General features: G+C 44.1%; 1 long non-coding RNA gene across 2 annotated transcripts; it reads right to left on the bottom strand.

Annotated features, from left to right (window-relative positions):
* Positions 1 to 7,707: 7,707 nt before the first annotated feature.
* Positions 7,708 to 20,968, bottom strand: LOC105483170 (uncharacterized). Of its 2 annotated transcripts, XR_988065.2 has the most exons (4): positions 20,744 to 20,968; positions 17,491 to 17,676; positions 8,444 to 8,651; positions 7,708 to 8,355 (listed from the first exon to the last, which is right to left on the bottom strand). It is a non-coding gene; the product is annotated as an uncharacterized lncRNA (long non-coding RNA). The 2 variants fall into 2 exon arrangements; XR_988064.2 differs by lacking the exon at positions 17,491 to 17,676.
* Between the last annotated feature and the right edge of the window lie 1,717 nt (positions 20,969 to 22,685).

The raw sequence follows: 22,685 nt of genomic DNA, 5'->3' as shown, positions 1-22,685 counted from the left end.
ATTCAAAATTTTAGAGTTGGAAGGATTTTTAAAAGCATCTGTTCCAACTCCCTCATGCCACAAAGTATAGACACTCAAAGAACTTATGTCCCACAGAAAGTTACTAGTGTGGAAATAGGATTGTTCGGCTTATGTGAAAAAGTCCTTCACAGCCCGCTTTAGTCCTGACTGCACCTAGGGGCTGTGCAACTTTGGGCAGGTCATTTAACCTCTGAGACTCTGTTTTCTCTTCTATAAAATAAGTAACCGCTAAAATCACTTCAGTTCTATTCTATTGGGCTCACTGCCTCTAAATGACTTAGCTTTTAGAGGTAGATGGAGTACTAAGGTTGTAGAATTATGAATGATTTGTCTTTTATTGAAAAAAGTTTATAACTATTGCATAATCTTTATCATCTATTTGCAGGCAATTCTAAGGCCTCTTCTTGGCTTTATTATTCCTTCCTGTTCTTTAAATTTGCAAATGATTTTTACCTTTATGAGCATAGAAGGCATTAAAATTTGACTATACTAGAACAAAAATTTATAATTCCAGCATGAATGCAACAATCAAAACATTAATCCAGGACAGTAAGAGAATGTGGAAAAGTGAAAGCAGTTGGAGTATTAAGGTTGTAGCATTGTGAATGATTTGTCTTTTTTAAAAAAAGTTTATAAATGCAAAATAAACATAGTTCAAAAGGATGAAAAAGTCCATGTAAAAAGCAACGCAGAAGTGAAGGATCGCAGCCAGCCAGATATTTTAGGGGGTGGAGCCAAAGCAATCAGCAGCTCTGTGAGCGCCAGCGCTCCCCGCCAGACCCCACTCCTGGCGTGTGCCTCAGCCTTGCAATAAAGCTTCCCCTTCTTCAGGATATTGAATTGGGGTTCAGGGAAAGCCAGACATCATGTAATCAGTTTGAAATTACAGCGTATATCTAATAAAAGCCCACAAAGCTTGCCAAAAAAAAATTTTTTTTCCTGAATCTCTTAAAGAGCAATGTGTTTGTTAAGAAAGAGGGAGATGGGAAAGAAATCATGTATAAGAGAAACCTTTTCACAGAACCAACGCAACTTCAGACCCGACACACATACTGGCAGATAGCTTAAAATAGGAACCCCATCACCTTAGAAAGAGACAGAGAATCAGAGTCTGCACCTCAGAGTGAGGAGAGCCCTGTTCAGCCTGGATCCCAGGAAGGTCCACCCCATCTCTTTTCCTTCTGTTGACATAGCTGCTCTGCGGAGAGGACAAAGGTCTTTCCCGCTAAGTAAAATTAATGCATTAGAGTGTTTTGATGATATACCCTACACATTTGTATTGATTCTATTAGAGACACAGGCCCCACTTCATTGGATGTGGGACCTGTGCAGTCACACAAGGCTCCACACATAGGAGGATCCTCTTTGTGCTTGGTTCAATCTCTGCTGTCACTGTTTTGAAATTCTCAATAATTTGTGAACAAGGGACCTCACATTTATATTTTGCACTGGGCTTTGAAAACTATGTAGCTGGTCTTGGCTGGGCGTTTTTTGTGAGGCTGTTCACATTGCTACATAGACTTCTTACGTTACTGCTCTGTGATTAACCCTTTCAACATGCTTAGCCTGTTGGCCTGCTGTGGGCAACATGTGGCTTGCTGTGAGTTGGGTCTGTGTCATCCCATGTGTTCTGTAGTGCAGAGTGTGGGCCCCTTCCATGCAGATTAGTCCTTTCACCTCTTGTAAGTTCCAGGTCAGCACCTGTGTCTTACACAGACAATCCAGCAGTTTCTTTGTCTCTTCCCCAAATGTCCAGAGCTTCATGCTCTTTTTACCACGGGTGCTGTAAGAACACACCACCCTTTTAGAATCAACATTAAAGGTAGTTGAGTTCTTCTGAAAACTTTGCCTGGGCAAACATTGGTGTAAATCTGTGCTACTTTGAGCATGCCACATTTACCCTCATAGGCCTTGTATGTGGCAAACGATGAAGAGACCTCTGGTGGTGTACTTCCTCTTGCTCAAACATCTGTTGATTTTTAACGTTTGATTTTCTGCAGATCAGGGTCTGCTTTAAGATTTGAAAGTGGCTCCTTTGAATGAGTAAAATACAATTTAACTACAGTTCTGTAGCATTTCTATAGCCAAAACCCCATGGGCTACACAGCAGGAGCTGGGGCCCTACTCTAGCCCCATACACAAAAGGCCCAAAGGAGAATCAGAATGGCCCTTGGGTAATATAGCTCCTTTAATATTCTAGCAATAATTTTCTTCTCCCCTGCTCCCCTCCCAGAGCAGAACAGGAAAGAAACCAAACATTGTCCTATACAAAAATGGGGCCTAATGCCCCAAGGGGGAAAGAAGAAGAGAGAAGAGGAAAAGCACCTTGTAAATTTGGGAAATACTTCTCAATATCAATTTAAACTCTATCATCCCTGGGCCTGGCACAGTGGCTCATGCCTGTAATCCCAGCACTTTGGGAGGCCAAGGAGGGCAGATCACTTGAGGCCAGGAGTTTAAGACCAGCCTGGCCAACATGGTGAAACCTTGTCTCTACTAAAAATATAAAAATTAGCCAGGAGTGGTGGTGGGTGCCTGTGATCCCAGCTACCCAGGAGGCTGAGGCAGGAGAATCATTTGAACCTGGGAAGCAGAGGTTGCAGTGAGCTGAGATCATGACACTGCACTCCAGCCTGGGCAACAGAGCGACACTTTGTCTCAAAATAAATAAATAAATAATAAACTGTATCATCCCTGAAAATGGATGTGGCCATTGGATGAGACTGGCAGACACAGCATAAGAGGTGAAGGGATGAGCACGCCTATAGCTCACCCTGTTAGAAATATTGAAAAATGAATCTGACCAGTAGACTTCAGACCCACCCTTCTCCATGCAACAAGAAGTACCCTCCACCCCCCGACCACCCCACACCTTATTGTTTCGTGAGGTTTAAATAGGAACAGCCATCACTAACCATTTGGTTGAAGTCCCGGATGGTTTCTGCAGACAAAATGACTAGGGGTATTTGGGAGTGGAGTTTTCCTGAAAGAAGTGGGTGTGTGTACCTGAAGGTTGATGGGCTAGTTGTGACCTAGATTGGGAGTAGGAATCCACAAAGGGTCTTCTTCCTGTGAGCAGGCTTATATCTTTAAAGTGCATCCCCTTTGACATTCAGATCAAAGTCCTAATTAGCAGGGGTCTTGACTTTTCCTCTGCTATATAGGTTTTTCCAAACCACATGACCTTGGATGGACTGAAGGGACAGAGTGTCAATCTTTGGTCCAGGAGAGGGACATCACCTTATCAAGTGGACCTGGACTCAGAGAGGTCAAGAAAGAAAGTAGAATGAGGCTATCTCCCTTCTCAGTGAGTGAGAGTTAGCTGCCCTCTGAAAAAGGAAAAGGCTGAGACTGGACATTGAGGTAACTGAAAGAAGCTGGGCTCCTATTGTGGCCTAGCAGGGGCACTGCACTTCTTGTGTTCACCTTCAAAAGGAATTCTGTGGAAGGGGCATTCTGTATCAAATCACCACCCAATTTCTAAAACACCAAGGACCCAGACAGCCTTAATGTTTCCCTCAGTGTAACTAAACTTCAGACAGGCTTCTTCCTGATTTGAGGCTCTGACCTCTCTTTTCTTAGAGCTTTTTTTCTTTTTTTTTTTTTTTTTGTTTTGAGACAGGGTCTTGATTTGTCATCCAGGCCTGAGTGCAGTGGTGCTATCATAACTTACTGTAGCCTTGACCTCCTGGGCTCAAGTGATCCTCCTACTTCAGCCTCTGGAGTAGCTGGGGCCACAGGAGTGCACCAGCACGCCTGGCTATTTATTTTTTATTTTTTTAAAATGGAGTCTCACTATGTTGCCCAGGCTGTATTTTCTTTAGGAAACTTTTAATTGTAAATTTGTTCTCTGCTCCTTTGAGATATATGTAAATCTTTTAAAACATCCCTTGCCAGTTTTACTACCCAGAAATGTGTTTCTCAATGATCTAGGATCAATGTCCTTGAAATATAATCATCAAAGAAGATAGCTTTGAGCCTCATAACATATCCTGCGGAATGACAGGAGCCTAACTTCAGTGGGTGCCTTGCTCCAAGTTGTAAAACTACCACCTGTCATAAAGATAGGAGCAGTTTGCTTTCCTTTGGGTAAAGCCAATTAGCAAACACAGCCCACACATCTCCCTCTCACTCCAGCATTCAAAAACACCCTGTTTTCCAGTGAAGTTGAATTCAGACTAAGTTCTGGCCTCTCTCCCCTATTGCAGTAGCCTTGAATAAAGTCTTTCTTGCCTGTTTAAATTTTGTGGGCGCCATTTTTGCTTGAACATCATCAATGTAAATAAACTCAACTAAAATGTATTGTGTCCCTATAAACCCTGGTTGCTTTGCAGCATGAAAAGATTCATGATTAAACTGCAAGAGCCAAAATACCTCTTGGTTTGTGCATCTTCCTGGGGGATCCTGAGACAGTGAGTTACAGTTGACACAGGAAGGAGGGATGTCACCACTATCATAACTGAAACATTGTCAGGGAGCAGCAAGAGGCTGGCTGGAGCTGGGCTGAGATAGAGCACCTGCCTCACCCCAGGCACAACTCTAAACACTTTGCAAATAATTCCTCATTTAATTCTTACAACAACTTTATGAAACAGATTTTATTAGTAGCCCCATGTTTCCAGGTAAGGTACACCTCTGACACCACAGACATTTGGTAAGCATAGAGCACTGGCACTTTGGTTCCAGGATTTGTGTTTTAACCACTAGCTTATATTTCCAAATTCTGCAGCTAGAACCAAAAAGCACAAAATCCTAAGGCATGATGGCGGGCCCACGGAGACCTGATCAGGTAACCAGGTACATGTCAGATAAGTCTCTATGTCTCTACCAGAGAGCAGTTCCCTATTTCAGGACTAAAGCAGCCCACAACAGGGCTACCATAGCATCCACCCGTGATGTCCCCTGTCTCACACAATAGGACAATTCTGCATCTCACCAATTCCTAAGGTCAGAGGGGGTTTCTTCATAAAAGGCTATGTAGGTTCTTTCTATAAATCTGCCTTCACACGACCACAAGCCTGGCAGTTCTAGGAAAAAAGGCTGTTTTTCTGCAAAGGGTGTACAAAGGTGACGGTGTCTGAGAACAATTGAACAGTATCGAAGCTGCTTCCTCCAGGCAGTTCTGAGGTGACCTTGACTAATCTCTGCAGTACATGCTGAAACTGAAATAGCCTTGACTGCCATCAAGGGCAAACTATATTCTGTACTTGGTAAGCTGAGTACCTTTTCCCCCTGCCACTTGCTCCCTTACAACTTACTTTCCTCCCTTGCTGCTTCAAAAAGTGTGGGAGAAGCCCTTTCATAGAGCAAGCTGATGCTTGCACAAAGGAAAGAGAAGTAAAGTTGCTTTTGCACCTCAACTACACAAAAACGAACCCCTTTACTAGGTCCCCAAGGCCCCCAGTGTAGCCCCTGGACGTCTCTGCCTGGATAGCTGTAGGCTGGGGCACCAGGCTCACCATTTCATTCCCTGAACCTTCCTTTTTCCATCTGTGAAAAGAGAATCTCAATATCTTGCTTAGTACTCTCCAGGGCTGTTATGAGGCTCAAATGAGATAATGTATGTAAAGCACTTTGTAAACTGTAAAATGCTTTACAAATGTAAGGGATTATTATAAACCACAATACAGTGATGTTTTATGCTTTTATAAAACTACTGGCTGGAACTGCTGTAAGGGGAATCCCTCTGGTGATTTTTATTTTGGAAACAGGAGGACTTGGGTTTGTCTCCTTGCCAGGAATTGGATTCCTGGCAGCAGCTGTTTATTCCATTTCACTCCGCAACACACATATGGCCACAGCACGCCTCCTGCAGAGCTGACAATATGCACTACTGTGTTTGAGCACATCCACGGAAAGCGTCCTTTCTCCACCCTTACTATTTCTAACTTGCCAAGTCTAACACCTAGGAAATACAGACTTTCAAATCGCATTTCACCACAGCAGTGTTTGTTTTCTTAGATGAGGTTTTTCCTCCTTAGCAACCAGAATTTTGCAAACTCTCACCACAAAAACAGTCTTCTCTTGAGCAGATTGAAAAAATTGGATGTTGCTCTTTTCAACCTTTGCCATGATTAAAATGAAAATGATATTAATATTTGTCCTGAGATGGAGCTTGGACCAGCTGAAAAGGATTAAGGTGCTAACACTTTCTTTTTTTCCTTGTACCTGCAGTGCACAGACAGACTGGACCAGCGCTGGGTGATGGTGCTCAAGCTTTCTGCTGCAATGGAATGGAGTGCACTGATGCTCTGCACGAATACCTGCACAGGGCAGCGTTATAGATAACCACTCACTGCTCCCTGAGGGATTTGAGATCATTCGATGTCTAAGAACTACTACTGGCTTGTAAATGTCAAGATAAATTATGAACATTTGCAGAAAAGTAACTGTTTGACTAATTTCCTGTTCCACGGAGCAAACACACTGCCCTATGTATTTAGAATCTGGTGCTGACAGCCAGGCCATGGCAAACTTCAAGGTTATAGGATCATAAATGGGATTAGATAAGCCAGACAGTGTGGCTCAGACTCCAGCACTTTAAAAATATTATTAAAACCCCAGAAAAGGCAAACAATTTTGAAGGGAAAGTAAGATGTAACAGACTCCCACCAAGAGAGAAAAGAATCTTGGATACGATACTGGAAACTTGGTAACCCTTTCCCCCACCCACCCCCCGCCCCCGGAGCACTTCTAGAGTGCATGTTAGTTAGAATCAATCAACATTTTAGGACATAAGACATAATGCAACAAGTCATGCTTTATAGCTCAGAAAGATTTTTCTATTTGGTTTGATCCACGGCAAAAAAAAAAAAAAAAAAATAAGTTTAAGGAAAGAACAAAGAAAACTTATTGAGAAGACCAAAATCAACAGTAAGAAGTTGCAGTTCCAGAGAGCAGAACGCAGTGCCCCACCTGAAAGCCTTTGCGTTTTAAATTGTTTCTTTTTAATTGACCAGATTAATTATTTCCACCTTGCTGCTTGGCAGGAAGGGTCACTATTCCTTTTTACAGCATTAATGAACTCATTCACTTTTTTTTCCATGTAATTAAGACTGTGAGTTGCAGATCACATTCTTAAATCGGCTTAGTGTACAGCCAATTCAGTCTTTATTAAACAAAATATATGACATCAGGTATTTCTCACTGAAAAAGAGTTTTGAGTTTCTACTGAGTTTTCCTCCAGTTGAGAGAGGAGAGTGGTGACTTTGTTCTTTTTATTTTTTTGGAGAAGAAACACAGACCTGTAAAGGTTATAGCATCCAGGGTGGTGTTTCATTCTTAATATACTCAAAGTCTGGAGATTTAAAGGGCAGCTGATGGATTCATGTTCAGGTATTTCTATTGCCACCAAAATTCTGACCAGGTCATTTCATGAGCTATTTGAAAAGAAATAACTTTGGGTATGCTATTAAGTTAGTTATGTGAAATATATTGCCCTCTTCTGTTAGCTTTATTTCTAGGCCATTTAGGAAACCCTAGGAACATTAAGAGTGTCTCAGTGCATTGACTACAGTAGCTGAACACAATACAGAAGGCAGTTTGCGGTGTCTACAGTCCTCAAGAGAGCAGACTTTAAGGCAACACAAATTATCTCCCAAAGCATTTGATTTCATTCAGGACTTCTGGATCTCAAGTTGATTCCCAGAGGAACTCAATTTAGAAGTAAAGGGTAAGGTGCTTTAATCTTTCCAGGACCTGAATGAGATTTCCTCCATTAAATTGAGTCTGGTGGAGCACCTGATCAAGAGAAAAACTGATGGGCAGACATCAAGAAATTGATGGACAGACATCTTAATGCCGGTCCTCTTTGCCACTAGCAAAAGACAAGCAACACACATTTAGAATATTAGGAATACTAGTGCATTGTTTGTACATATGAAAAGCTTGTGAGAAATCCATTGCATTGTCTGAATACAATGGGATTGGGATGAAAGGTACAACAACCGGTGTTTTTCCTTTTATTACTCCACTTCTTAGTAGAAATTGAATCTTCTAGTTACAGGTAATAACTCTGTGACAAAAATACTCAAGTATGTAACATAACTTAGTTTCTAATTTTTTTAATGGAACCTATATTTGGCAATCTTCTGTCCCACAGTTGTAAAACTTGATGGTGTTCTTATTTTGTCTACTGAGATTTCAGGTGCTTAACTGCTGTATTTCCTTCCAACCCAAAATTCAAGTGTAGTAATGATATCCATGTGCTTCAAAAAAGGTATGTTGGCCTGTGGTTATGTTTTAAATAGGTGCCTAAACACACATACTCACATAGGGTCACGGAGTCACCTGGAATGGCATTTTGTCTTGGTCTCATGCACAGCAGACTGCACCCTGAAAAAAACATTCAAAGCTAATTGCAGCATGGCTTAATGTAACTCTGTCTTTTGCATTAAAAAAAGATAGTGTAAATGCTTCTTACCCATTGTTGTGATGGCTTGAAACAGTGTGCAGTCTTTATACAAACAGGCCATTTCAAATCCATGTTATAGGCATGTGTGGGGATGGCAGTAATGAGAAGCAAAACATATCAATTTCAAGGAGTTGGTGTCTTTATGCATGCTGTTAGGGTCCTCTTTGTGGCTTGTACCCAAATTGTTTTGTGCTGGATACAGCTGAAGCCTGGGTCTCTGGAAAGCATCGTGATTAAAGGGAAATGTACTCAGAGAAATAAGGCTTTTAACTTCTAGGAAACTAACCAAACTAAGGAACCACCTCAATGTATTACCAGTTCTCACTGGGCCAATTTCACCACAGGGACACAGTCACTTTCAATGACAGTGAGTCCATCTCTCTGCCCCTCCAGGAATGCAATGCCAAGAAGCAAAAACATCTGTCTTGGGGAAATCTTTGGGCATCATAAAAGTTCCCTGCTCTCCCTTCAACCAGATTTTCCTCCTGCGCTGGCACGGAGGGCTGCCAGACACAGTACTTGGGGAAGCCCGCACACTATTATGGCCAGCTTGGCTACCCTCCATTCTGGGCTAGGTCCTCTGGAGTCTCGTTTTCAGCAATACCTCCCCTCTGTGCCTTCCTCCCTCCCTTTCCCACAATTAACTTGCCTCCTTCCAGGTTGAAGTCTGGATCAGGACTTTTGAGGACACAAAGGGGAGAAAAATAGGAATGATGTCTGGGTTAGGTCTTAAGAGTTTATTCCACTGTATGAAATACTCCATACACTGTTTAAGAATAATAACCAAGAGCGATCTATCTGGTGATTGCAATGCTGGTTTTTGGTTGTCTGATGTTTGGTATAAATGCTATTTTATGCACAGAAATACTGATATTTTTATTGGTGTAATAATGTTATTTTGGTCATCAGTTAACTTGGTTCTCCCTTTCCAATTCTACACCATCTGTCTCTACCTATCTCCCACCCCAGTCACTGATACCCTCACCACAAGCCCCTTCAGCCCCTCTTTACCACTCAGCTTTTGTAACTCCTTGGCTTCCCTACCCCAAAACCCAATGGCTTAGCTGAATTTGGTGGGAGGAGCCAGATCTCCCTGCCTGGGAAGGGGAAGGGTAGATCCCAGTTGGGCACATCCCTCCTGGTCATGTGGAGAGATCACACTGCTGCAGCTGGAAGTTACTGGCCAGATTCGGGAGTGGTGCAGATGTGGTGGGCCAGAGAGCTCCACTCAAGCGAGCCACAGTGGCAGAAAGGGCTGAAGTCCTGCTGGGCCACCAACTTCAAAGGCAGCAGCTCCAAGAGAGGCACAGACCAAGGTGGGGGCAGTGACTGAAGGGACAGCAAATTCCATCATTTATAAATTTCCCAGTCTATGGTATTCTGTTACAGCAGCACAAATGGACTAGGACAGTGGGGGAAGTATAATTTTCTCCCAGGGAGGAACAGCAAATATTTTGAATAATAATATAATCTATCATGAGCCCCATTATCAGACAAACATATCAAATGAAAAGTCTGGCAGAATGAGAAAAGTTACAAACATTTGTCATTATCAGGGAGAGAAAGCTTGACATTTCTTTGACAAATATAATTTATCAATATAATTCCCTCTATAACAAAAAACAATCTAGAGCCACATGGTGGAGCTCAGCATTTTGGTGGTGGATACAGTGTGGACCAGAAAGAAGAGTGCAGCTGAGAAAGAAGAAACATCACAGATCTAATGGGGCCAGTGCCAAGGGGCAGGCAGCTTTGGGAGCCAGGATGTCTTTGACCCTGACCTATTGGTTATGTAATTTCTATTGACCTCACTTATACTCAGCCTGTAACCTAGCACAGCAATCTCCTTTCAAGATCACACTGAAAGGGCTGAAAAGTCTCTGCCCATTCACTTGAGCCTCAACCAGAAGACAGAGAGAACTGGCTTACCATTGGACAGATGTTTCCACACTTGCTGGATAGTATTTAGTGTTGTCTATCCAGGAGCCAGTCTGAATTGTTTGCCTCTTCCTCTAAGGAAGAACCCACTGCTTATGACCACAAAACTTTTGGCTTTGCCTAGACACAAATTTGAGTTCTGATAAGACCCTGGTAGGCTCAACTGTAGGTTCCCACACAGACTCAATGATCCCTGGAATGCAACGTAAGTGGCAGAGGGGCACAGCAGTTCTCAATTATGACCCTCTGGACCCTCACACCCAGAAACACTTAACTCTGAGCTGCATGCCTACTAGCAAGGGGTGGGTCCTGGTGGTCAGCTGCTTGCGCAACAGGCTGTAATGGAGCTGTGTAAGCGAGCAGGCCTGGGCTGGCAGGCCCTTGGTGGCTCTCTGCTCTATCCCATCTGAAATGTGAGGATGATTAATTGGAAACATCTCTATTAGAAACTCACCTTCTTGCCACGTCTGACTATTCCTTTGAATGCATTAACCCCACCTCCATGTATCCCAGATCCTTTATGGAAGTAACTGGTTTTGAGAAGAAGGTGTAAAGCTGCCCTAAGCAAAGATGAAGCTTGGTGAAATGTATGTGTAATAAGTAACCAGATTATCCGAGAATGGTTTCAAGGTGAAACTGTCTCCAAGGCTGAGAGACTGTGCCCCCTCCAGTCTAGGGGACAGTCAGTGACAGATATGCAGCTATATCAGCTAATCTGAAGCAGTGGGACAATCATCAGAATCCACTATTATTTTTAAAATACTTATCTGCTCAGTACCCTCCACTCCAAACACACCTGTCTTCTCAAAGGAGTTCAACTCCACTAGCCGCAGGGATGGGAACATATGACACAGTTTGGGACAATCATAGGACCTCATATGCTTGGCTCTAAAAGGTGGGTGACTATCCATCCAGGACTGAATGGAATTCTCTGTTTAAGTGGCAACTTGCCTCTTGTCCCTGACAAGACAGTTCAGTGGCATGGACAGTCACTGAATTCAAGTGTGGCTGATCTACTTGTTTATCATTTGCGTGTTTGTCTTGACAGTGTGCTGGAACTCACTGCTTATGACCACAAACCCCTAAACCTTGCCATTTTCCTCCAGTTATGAAGCGCATTCTATAGCCTTGTTGTCCGAATCCATGTGCCTTGCAGTCCATCGTTCTTCTCGGAAGCCACTGGATATCTTGGCCCTGACCATTTACCATTTGAAAGGCAAGGGCCATGGGAAGTGCTAGCTCAGCTCATCCATCCAGACAGCCCTCAGCCACTTCTACCTTCCAGCAACAGGGAGGAAGTGGGCTTATGCCTCTCATGAGTCTTCGGAGAGATATTCAGTCTTTCCAGCTATCCCTGAAGAAGCAAGGAGTAATCATGTTCTTAGATGTTCCCCCAAGTCTATCTGGGTATTTTCTCCTGATAGCGCTCTCCAGGTTGAACCCCAAGTGAAAGAAGAGTTAAGAACACTCAGGTCTGACCTTTTGCCTTTCTTCCTCCTTCCTGCCCAGAAAGGCTTCCTACTTCCCCTTCTTCTTTAATCAGAACCGTGCCTAGGTAATGTCCTCCTTCTCTACATAGCACTTGCCTTTCTCCCCTTCCCCTTCCCTGGGAAAGTGATACTGGAATGGCTGCAGAGAAAGAAAGTGAATTTCCAAGATGAGAAACCAATTGGAAAGTGTCTTCAAAATACTGTCCTCTATGGCCGGGCGCAGTGGCTCACGCCTGTAATCCCAGCACTTTGGGAGGCTGAGGCAGCTGGATCATGAGGTCAGGAGTTCAAGACCAGCCTGGCTAAGATGGTGAAACCCTGTCTCTAGTAAAAATGCAAAATTTAACTGGGCATGGTGGCAGGTGCCTGTAATCCCAGCTACTCAGGAGGATGAAGCAGGGTAATTGCTTGAACCTGGGCAGCGGAGGTTGCAGTGAGCCAAGATCACACCACTTCACTCCAGCCTGGGTGATAGTGTGAAATTGTCTCAAAAAATAAATAAATCAAATAAAAAAACAAAATAATGTCCCTATTTCTCCAGCAAAACTCATCAATCTTAGGTGAGTCTCCTCATATTTATTCATTCAATAATTATTTACTGAGGAGGTGGAGACAAGGTCCTTGACTGCAATAAAATCATCGTTTCATGGGAAGTCCAATGAGCAGCTAACAATTACAAAGATCTCAGCACCTTTCAAACTGAATGACATTTTCTCAATTCCATATGTTTTCCCCTAAAAGATGGGGAGACCTTTGGCCAAGGGCTGTGTCTTATTCCGTAGCACCTAACACAGATGGTGCTTAAAAAAAAAAAGTTTGTTGAATAGGTGAATGAATGAAAGAACAAATGTAAAGGAGAGTGTTGTAAGGGCATACATATAGGGCACTATATAAACACACAGAAGGACTTCCCACTTTCACTGGGATGGGGAAATGGGGCCTCAGTCAAGCAAAAAGTTCCAGGCGAAGATGGTGTTTGTGCTGAGCTTGCTGTTGAGCAAGCATTGAGAGGTGGAGAAAGCACATCCACACAGTGATACTACGATGGAAACAATCCCACCATGTCTCAGAAATCACATGTTGGAGCTGCAAATTGCAACACACCCAGAGTCCTTGTTGAGGACATGAAGCTGGTGAGTGTGCGAGACCTAGACTACATAGGGCCTTGTATTCATGCAAGCACTGTGTCAAGATTTTTGCTCCAAATGGAGAGGAGTTTTGTCTATTTGCTCACCATTGTATTCCTTGCACTTTTTTTTTTTTTTTTTTTTTTTTTTTTGGAGAGGTAGGGTCTTGTTTTGTTGTCTTGAACTTTTAGCCTCAAGTGATCCTCCCACCTCGACCTCCCAAAGTGCTGGGATTACAGGTGTAAGCCTCCCTTGAACTTTAATCACAGTTTCTTCTTCTCAATCACTTTAGCTTACATGTGGTTTCAGCCAGCTATGGCCCAGACTCAACATCAAGTCAGTCAGCCCTATAGCTTGTGCCTCTGGACTGCCTCCATCACTCTATATTTCCTAATTCAAATTTGCAGGAGCACGGATCTGATTGATGTGGTTCAGATTTTCCCGGAAGACCACATGAGGGGTCAGCCAATTGTATATCTATTCTGGGTGATGTGCCCAGCCCTGGTCCAATCAGCCTGGGCTGCAAGGGCAGGTCACCTGGTACCAGACTTGGCCATGTTGGCAGGAGGGCTGTGAGCATGTGGCATTCCCTTGGGGGGTGGGGTCAGTGAAGCAGGTACAGGACCGATGCAATCAGTACAAGTCCTCAGATAGATGGAAGGAAGAGGCCAGGACTGTGTCTTTTTTCTGATTTGCATACTCAGTGCTTCATATATGTTGAATCAATGGACAAACGAATGAATGAACATATGAGGGAATATGTGAAATTAATGAAGCAGAAGCAAGTGCTGCTCAGAAGACAATTATTGTAACACCAGAACAAGAAGGAGCCTGGACACTGCCCAGCAGCCCTCTTCAACCAGAGCTGTGCCTGGCACACTTTGTTCCTAGACCCCAGCCTGGCCCCTCACAGGGTGCCCCTTGGAGCATGAGCAAGGAAAAAACCCTGTCTGCCAGGGGTTTCACCCAGAACCTCCATCTAGCTGTGAAAACTGCCCCTGGGCCACTGACAGGAGCTTGACCCAAGAGGCCTCTGGAATAGGAGAGGACTCTAGTTGCACTCCCTAATTAATCTCAGGTTTGGCAAGAGTGGCTGGGAATGTCAGACATGTCTAGTCAAACAGATGCTTCCCCTGAGCTCTAGCAAACAACAAAGTTGTCAGTTACATTGAGAAACAAGAAGCCATAATATTATTTAAGAGCCCAGTGCCTTTGCTTGAGAGACATGGAAAGGAAAGTACTGGGCTTGGACTCAGAAGGGATGAGCTTCAGTTTCAGTTTGGCCCCAGATAAGTCATTTGGCTTCTAAGGCTCTCACTTTCCTTAAAAATAAGGATAATCACTCTGTTCTTCCTACATCTCATTTGGTTGTAGTGAAGGTCAGTTTAGATGCCTTTTGAGGAAAGAGTGTAAATGAGTGGAACACTGTACAGGTATGAGGAACTATTACTAACATCAACAACAATTAGCAAACAAATGGATGGTGATGGGCACATCTGGAGGTAGAAAGATGAGCTAGGAGGCTGCTGCAGGTCACCAGCCTGCAGGTGATGCCACTTCAACCAGAGGCAATAGGAACAGGAAAAAGAGACAGAGACTCTCTCTTGACTTTTTGACCCATATGAGGCATCTGAACTGTTTAATAAGTGAACTAATTAAGTATAATCAGCAATTCTTTGGGAAGAAATCATCATACTTATCAAAACAGCACTTGTTATTGTAATTTCTGAATTCTGAATTTCACTCCTATTTTGTAACACTAGTAAACTGGTACATATTTTTTATGGCATTCATCACCTGATTTAATGTGTTTGTTAAATTTTTTACCTCTTGTTCTAGGTCTGAATCCCTGCAGGGCAATGGCATGTTGAATTACTATTTGAAACCTCTCTTGGCACCCAGCATACTGCTTAACACACAGTCAACATGTAATGTTTGGTGGGTGAATGAAAGTTCACTCATGTCACTATGGATTAATTCATTACTTCAAATCTTTACAATCTTGCAAAGCAGATATTTTAATTCCTATTTTACAGATGCTTGGCCGGGCGCGGTGGCTCAAGCCTGTAATCCCAGCACTTTGGGAGGCCGAGACGGGCGGATCACGAGGTCAGGAGATCGAGACCATCCTGGTTAACACGGTGAAACCCCGTCTCTACTAAAAAATACAAAAAAAATTAGCCGGGCGCGGTGGTGGGCGCCTGTAGTCCCAGCTACTCGGGAGGCTGAGGCAGGAGAATGGCGTGAACCTGGGAGGCGGAGCTTGCAGTGAGCTGAGATCTGGCCACTGCACTCCAGCCCGGGCGACAGAGCGAGACTCTGTCTCAAAAAAAAAAAAAAAAAAAAAAAAGAAAGTAAGACTCAAAGATGTTAAGTAACTAAGTTGCCGAAGGCCCCATAACGGGTATAGCCTGGATTCCAATGGGCCTGCTCCAGAGCCCACTTGGCCTGTTTCCTCAGTGCCTGGCTGACAATAACAACTCCAGGTTGGTATGTCCTTGTAATTTGGCATTTATCTTGAAGTGGCTGAACTTCCATCCACTCCAGCATTTGTCTTGGTTGGACACACATTTCACTTTGGGGAGAAGGGAAAAGGCTTCTGGAAGGAAGGTACTGATAAGAAGGCCATGGGAAGGTTAAGTGTTTAAGACCTCTTCTGAAAACAATCAGCTTCTTGGCCAAGGCCCTTGGGGATAAAGTCTGATAGAAACTTTTCAACAGAGCTAAGGGAACTTCATTGCTCTGAACTTTAGGAACCTAGCACGTCCCTCCTTGTCCCATGGGGTCTTTTTGTTTCAGGAGAAGGATAGCACAGGGAATGTGGAAAGGGACAGGTCTCCACACCTGTACGGCCAGGAAGGTGGCTGGCAGGGATTGTCCAGTAGGAAAGGAGGTTCTTAATAGTAGTTCAGAATGTATAGTTTATTTTTATTTTTATTTTAGAGACAGAGTCTCACTCTGTCACTTAGGCTGGAGTGCAATGGCACCATCTCAGCTCACTGCAACCTCTGCCTCCCAGGTTCAAGCAATTCTTATGCTTCAGCCTCCCAAGTAGCTGGGATTACAGGTGCACCACCAAACCCAGCTAATTTTTTTTTTTTGTATTTTTAGTAGAGACTGGGGTATTGTCATGTTGGCCAGGCTGGTCTCAAACTCCTGGCCTCAAGTGATCTGCCCGCCTCAACCTCCCAAAGTGGTGGAATTGCAGGCGTGAATCACCATGCCTAGCCTCAGAATGTGTAGTTTTTAAAGGCTGCTTGTCATTAAGAAGGAAAACCAAACTCCCACTATGTGCTTGTTATGTCCCTGTTGTGTTTTTTTTCAGTTATCAGAAGCACATCCAACCTGCCTGATCCAGCTAATACACTCATAGACAAACATGTTCCTCTACTAGAAGACCCAGAATTCAGTGCTCTTCATAAAACACCATTAAAAATTGCTACATTGAATGTCATCATACAAACCCGGGCCAATTTTATACTCAGAGACAATTGTCACCTGTGAAGATTTAAGGATATTTTATAAATCTCAGAGAGTACAGAAGGATATAAAATGATGAGTAAATGTCTCCTTCCTGAACTGCCACTCATAAGGAGCCCTAAAGTGAATCCTGAAAATCCCTGAATTTGCCTGAGCCAACCAGTCCATCAATCAGTGCTCACTTTCTTCTGAGATACGAGGTCAAAGATGAGTCTCTCCCTGCCTTCCCCTATAAGTGGAGAGACATGCACACACCTACAAGGAGAGCTGACCATCCAAGGAGATATGTGATAAGTACCAAAGAGTAGACCAGACATTTCACTGATGGCAGTTGGAGCAGGGGTAATTTAAAAACAGACCTTTCCTACCACAACTTCTGTGCTCTGGGCTGAACCTCAGCTGAATGTTAGATCTCGAACTCCAGTTATTTGTGACCCTGTCATTGCCTCCTGTTAAACAGGAAACTAAGCTCCTCAGAGCCTTCCTGGGTAGCACCTAGCACAATGCCTGGAACATCATAAGTGCCCAATAAATAATAAATTTATACCTAAGGCCTGATATTTAGACTGAATATCAGTTACCTGATATTTAGATTCATTATGTGTATAGGATAGATAGTGAGTGCCTGCTCAGAGCAATTCTTCTAGTATTATTGTTGCCTTTGATATTTCTTTCTAGAAACATAAAACACAAACATCTCTGTATTAATGCGCTTTGATAGCTTACTTTTGGAAGGAGGATGGGGAAGAAGGTAGTGAGCCTCTTTTTTTAAAGAAAGCTCAAAGGATTATAGAGACAGAAGTGAGTCCTGATCCAACTACTGGCAGATGTTCTGCAATCACTCCTGGCAGCAGGAGACATGGAGAGAGCTGAATTTCTTTGATGGATACAGACCTGCCCGAATGTGACAAGAAGGACCATTCATTAAAGCCCCCAAACCATTGCCAAAGGCCAGCTCCAGGGTTCCAGGGTGGGTCTGCCTCTCTGGGCCTGCGCCTGGACCAGAGGCCTGGAAGATTACCTTGATGGCCACATCCATTTGGCACAAATGAGAAGGCACGGGGCTATCCAGCAAGCTGTGCAGAGTGGCTGGCTGTGTTTGTAATCTTCTGGCACTTGCAGTCCTGGCTGGCTGGTTTTCCAGCTTACCCTGGCACTCAGACCTGGCATTTCAGAAACTACTGGCAGCAGATCTTGGAAATGGTATCTTTAAAAAAAAAAAAAAAAAAAAGCAAGGAAAGCTAATGTTGCATTGGCAAAGCTCACCTGAGGCCACCTCCATCTGTCATTCCCTCCCTTTATAACTCTCCATTTCCACTTTCTCTTTAGCAGCCAGAGCCTCTGCTGTCCTTTCCATGCCCTCTCTGGGGACAGTCCTGTGTATGGTCTTCCACCATCCCCTCGTTTATGACTCCCTCCTCCATACAGTCTGACAGCTGGGCAAGGCAGCTGAAGTAATTTCCATAGGGTTGTCAACTGAGCGTCTGGTGGATGGGAAGATGGTTTCGACATGCAGGGGACAAACCTGACTCCCTGCCACAGATGGGCAGAGGGACTGCACAGAACATGTGATGGCCATAATGAGGCAGCAGAGCTCTGGGCTCCACCCGTAGCCCAAGGAGGGCCCAGCAGAGACAGTTGTGGAGTACTGAGCTTTTCTTGACACACTCTGGACGTCAACTAGGGTTCCTTAGTTACAAATAATGGAAACTAAGTATGTTAAATTAAAAAAAACAAAAAACAAAAAAAAAAAAACAGAATTTACTGAAAGGATACAGCCCAGCTCACAACATCATAAGAAATGCTGAATCCCTTAGTCTTAGAAAGGGCAGGAAGAAGGGAAGGTCTTGGGATCAAGGTAACAGGGAATAGAGTACAGATTACCCCTTCAGGACATTTGGTGTCCAGTATCAAGCTGTTCACGATTCCTAGTGAAGGCCGGGCCCGGTGGCTCATGCCTGTAATCCTGGCACTTTTGGAGGCCAAGTCGGGTGGATCACCTGAGGTCAGGAGTTTGAGACCAGCCTGCCCAACATGGTGAAACCCAGTCTCTACCAAAAATACAAAAATTAGCTGGGTATGGTGGCAGCGCCTGTAATCCCAGTTACTCTGGAAGCTGAGGCAGGAGAATCACTTGAATGGAGGCAGAGTTGCAGTGAGCCAAGATTGCACCACTGCACTCCAGCCTGGGTGACAGAGCGTGACTCTGCCTCAAAAAAAAAAAAAAAAAAAAAAAAAAATTCCTGGTGAATCAGACTACGTTGGAATCAAGTGACCCAGTAAAGCCAATTAGATTGGCTTAATTTGATTGACAGTCCACCAAGACTTTATAGAGCACAGAGAAGGGCCTGCTGTACCAGGGTGGAAGAACAACTGGGTGGCCAAAAACAGCAAGTGTCCACCACCGTTAACCCAGAGAAGCCTTTTTTCTTTTTTCTTTTCTTTTTTTTTTTTGTTTTGGATACAGGGTCTCACTCTGTTGCCCAGGCTGGAGTGCAGTGGTGTGATCATGACTCCCTGCAGCCTTGACCTCCCTGTGATCCTCCTACCTCAGTGATCCCTGAGTGATCAGGGAGCCAGCTCAGCAATCCTCCCACCTCAGCCTCACAGAGTAGCTGGGACTTTTGTACTTTTTGCAGAGACGGGTTTTGTCATGTTGGTGAGGCTGGTCTTGAACTCCGGAGTTCAAGCAATCCTCCTGCCTGGGCCTCCTAACGTACTGGGATTACAGGCATGAGCCACCACACCTGGCCTCCCTTTTTTTTTCACACCTGTGTTTGCTCAAACTTGCCAACAACTGGATTTTAATGTGAGAAAAAATGGCGGAAGAGCTCAGGAAACCAAGAACAGGAGGGGACTCGATTACTGTTACCAGGTAGGTTAGATCACAAGAGGGGAGTCCTGAAGCAGATTTCTGCTCCCCTGAAATCCAGAACAGAGGAATACCATTTACCCAAGCCAAAAAGCTGTGAGTCACCCACAGGTTTCCATTGCCTTCCCTCTTCCCCCCAAATCAAATAGGGCATCAATTTATTTAATTTTTTCCCCCAAACATCTTTCATTTATATATAACCTGTCAAGCCTCCCATTTCACCCGCCCAGGGCCAGAGCCTCCTAACCAGTCTCTCTGCCTCCAGGCTTTTCCCTTAAATACTTGCTGACTGCAGCCAGAAGGATCTGGAAACCTAAATCAATCAAGACTGTCCCTCTCAGGGGCTTCCTGCCACCTATGGGACAGCCTTAGCCTAAATGCAGGGCCCTTATGATTTGTCCGGCCTTCTTGTAAGATTCTCCTTTATAACTTTCACATCGAGTTTCTTGAAAGCCCTATTAGTGCCAGCTGACTGTTTGCAATGAAGAGCTGGGTAAAAGAAGTATCATCTTCATTACCTGGTTCCATGCTATGAACCAAACTGTCCCCCTTAAATTTTGTATATCGAAGCCCTAAACCCCCATGTGACCACATTTGAAAACAAGGCCTATAAGGAGGTAACAAAGGTTAAGTGAGGGCGTGAGAGGAAGGCCCTAGTCCCATAGAGCCGGTGTCCTTAGAAGAGAAAAAGACAGCAGTGCTTTCTCTTTCTGCCATGTGAAGACACAGCAAGAAGACTGCCATCTGCAAAGCAGGACGACAGCCCTCACCAGAACTGCCCCTGCCAGACCTGCATTTGAGGCTTCTGCCCCCAGAAGTGTGAGAAAATTAATTTCTTTTTTTTATGCCACCTGGTCTGTGATATCTCTTATAGCAGCTGGAGCAGACTAGGGCAAGAGCATACCCTGAAACAGTCTGTGAAAACCTTGACATCTCTTTGAAGTCTTTTTAAAAATTTACTTATCTATATTTACTTTTTTAGAGATGGGGTCTTGCTCTGTTACCCAGGCTGGAGTGCAGTCAGTGGGGCAATCATGGCTCACTGCAACCTGGAACTCCTGGGCTCAGGTGAATCTCCCACCTCAGCCTCCCAGGTAGCTGGGACTACAGGCACGCACCACCATGCCTGGCTGCTTTTTTTTTTTTTTTTTTTTTTGTAGGCACAGGGTCTCACTATGTTGCCCAGGCTGATCTCAAACTCCTGGCTTCAAGTGATCCTCCTACCTCAGCCTCCCAACATGCTAGGAAGTCTTTGGTTTTAGAATAAGTTTTGATATTCTTGCATCCTGCCTCATAATAGCCTTACTGGCTTTAATATAAATATTATTTCCAATCACACATACAGTAAATCAAGCCACAGTGACCCGCTGACTTCTAGTATCCCCAGCCCACCATGCCTCACCATAGGGAATTTAAAATCCACTTTTGGAGTCCACCTCAGTCATTTCCACTTCAAGGCTTTTGGATACTCTGCTCTTCGCTGGAAAATTCTCCCCCTGGCCCCTTTTGTCCATTTGGTGAACCCTTTAAAATGAAAACTCCAATGATCACTTCCTCTTTTAAGATGCTCCTAGCCCCACACCTCAATGCAGAGCTGACATCTTCCTTTATGTGCTCATTGTGCCTTTTGCACATGCACAGCCCTTTATTACTTGCACATATGTGTATATGTTTACATGTATATGATGGCTACTGAATTGTAAGCTCTCTGAGGGCAGGCAGGAGGTCTGATTTATGAATGAATCCCCAGAGCCTAGCAGAGGGCCAAGCACAAAGTATATGCTTGGTGATTGTTGAAGAATAAATGAATGAATGAGTGAGTGAATGAATGAATGAATCACAAAGCAACTTAAAGTAAAGCAGAATAATTTTTCTAGGATGTATCTGGGAATAGCAATAAAATGTTGAAATACAGACAGTCCCTGATTTAAGATGTTTAGACTTAGGATTTTTCAACTTTACAGTGGTACAAAAATGATACAAAGTCAGTGGAAAGTGGTGTGATACTCTCTTATGATCATGAGGGTAGACAACCGATACTACACAGTGAACTGTGTTGCCAATTTTGTTCAGCTGTAGGCTAACATAAGTGTTCTGAGCACATTTAAAGTAGCGAGGCTAAGCTACAATGTTGAGTTGGTTAGGTGTATTAAATGCATTTTTAGGTTATGATATTTTCAACTTACAATGGGTTTATTGAGATGTAACCCCATTGGAAATTGTGGAGCATCTGTATCCCCAAAGATTGACAGCAAAATCTCCATGGCTGCAGCCACCCCACTGCCTTAAATAGGACTGAGGATTGGTTAGAGGGTCTCCTGAGATTTCTCCATCTCATTTTGTGTGAGCCTGTTCTTCAAAAACCTTACTGCGTCTCTTGTTGATCCCCACTCCTCACTCCCTCTGAGCTCTCTCTAACTTAGTTGAGTCCTGAAGTAGCTAATGCTTGGACTATCACATTTATTTCTTAATTAGGCCACCTGCCTAAAAGCACCTCTCTCTTCTATGAGTCTACATATCACCTACTGATTGCTCACCCCACCCAAAATCCTACCCAAACCCTCCACGTATCTGAAGAACATGGCCTAAGGTATTTAAGCTCTTTCTGTTTCTAACCTTAAGTTACCTTTCAACAATAGTCAAAATATGTGAATTGGTAACAGGGCTGTAGGTATTCACAGGAGGGAATACAATGGACAAAACTCCCTGTCCCCAAGACCTCACACTCATCCTCCAGCTTATCTGCCCTGTCTCCCTTCTCCATCTTCCTTCCCAAGCTTCTCCCTCATCAGAACACAGCTCCTCATTCCCATCTCCTTGCCTTTGCTTCCACTACTGTCTATCCTGGAATGTCACCTGAGCCACACTTACCTGAATCTCAGTCAAGGCCTCTGTCTATGAAGACTTTTATCCATACCTCAGCCCACAGCGATCTTTCTTTCCTTCCTCTTCAGAACTCTTGAGGTATTGACTCAGCCTCCATATACTTGTGTGGATGCATGGTAGGTGGTTTTGTGTGGAAATGCATGTGTATGCGTGTGTGTGTGTGTGTGTGTGTGTGTGTGGTTCCCACCACTCAAATGTAAACTCTCTTTCTCCTCTGCATCTTTCTCAGCTCTTGGCACCTGAAGCTGAATCAATATGACAGGGCAGGGAACGAGACTGGCAGCGAGCAGCTCTGCAGGACTCTCCCTGACCTCCTTGGCTTCATTTCTCACTGCCCCAGATGTCCACTTCTGTCTGTCACTCCGTCTGTCTGGCTCCTGTCAGCTGAAGCACTCACGACAACCTGTCAGGCTGGTGTAATGCCCTGCACCAGGGCACAGCAGGGGGAGAAGGAGCCC

Source organism: Macaca nemestrina, chromosome 11, assembly GCF_043159975.1.
Source record: "Macaca nemestrina isolate mMacNem1 chromosome 11, mMacNem.hap1, whole genome shotgun sequence".
Taxonomy (NCBI): domain Eukaryota; kingdom Metazoa; phylum Chordata; class Mammalia; order Primates; family Cercopithecidae; genus Macaca; species Macaca nemestrina.
This window is presented reverse-complemented; position numbering and strand designations above follow the sequence as displayed.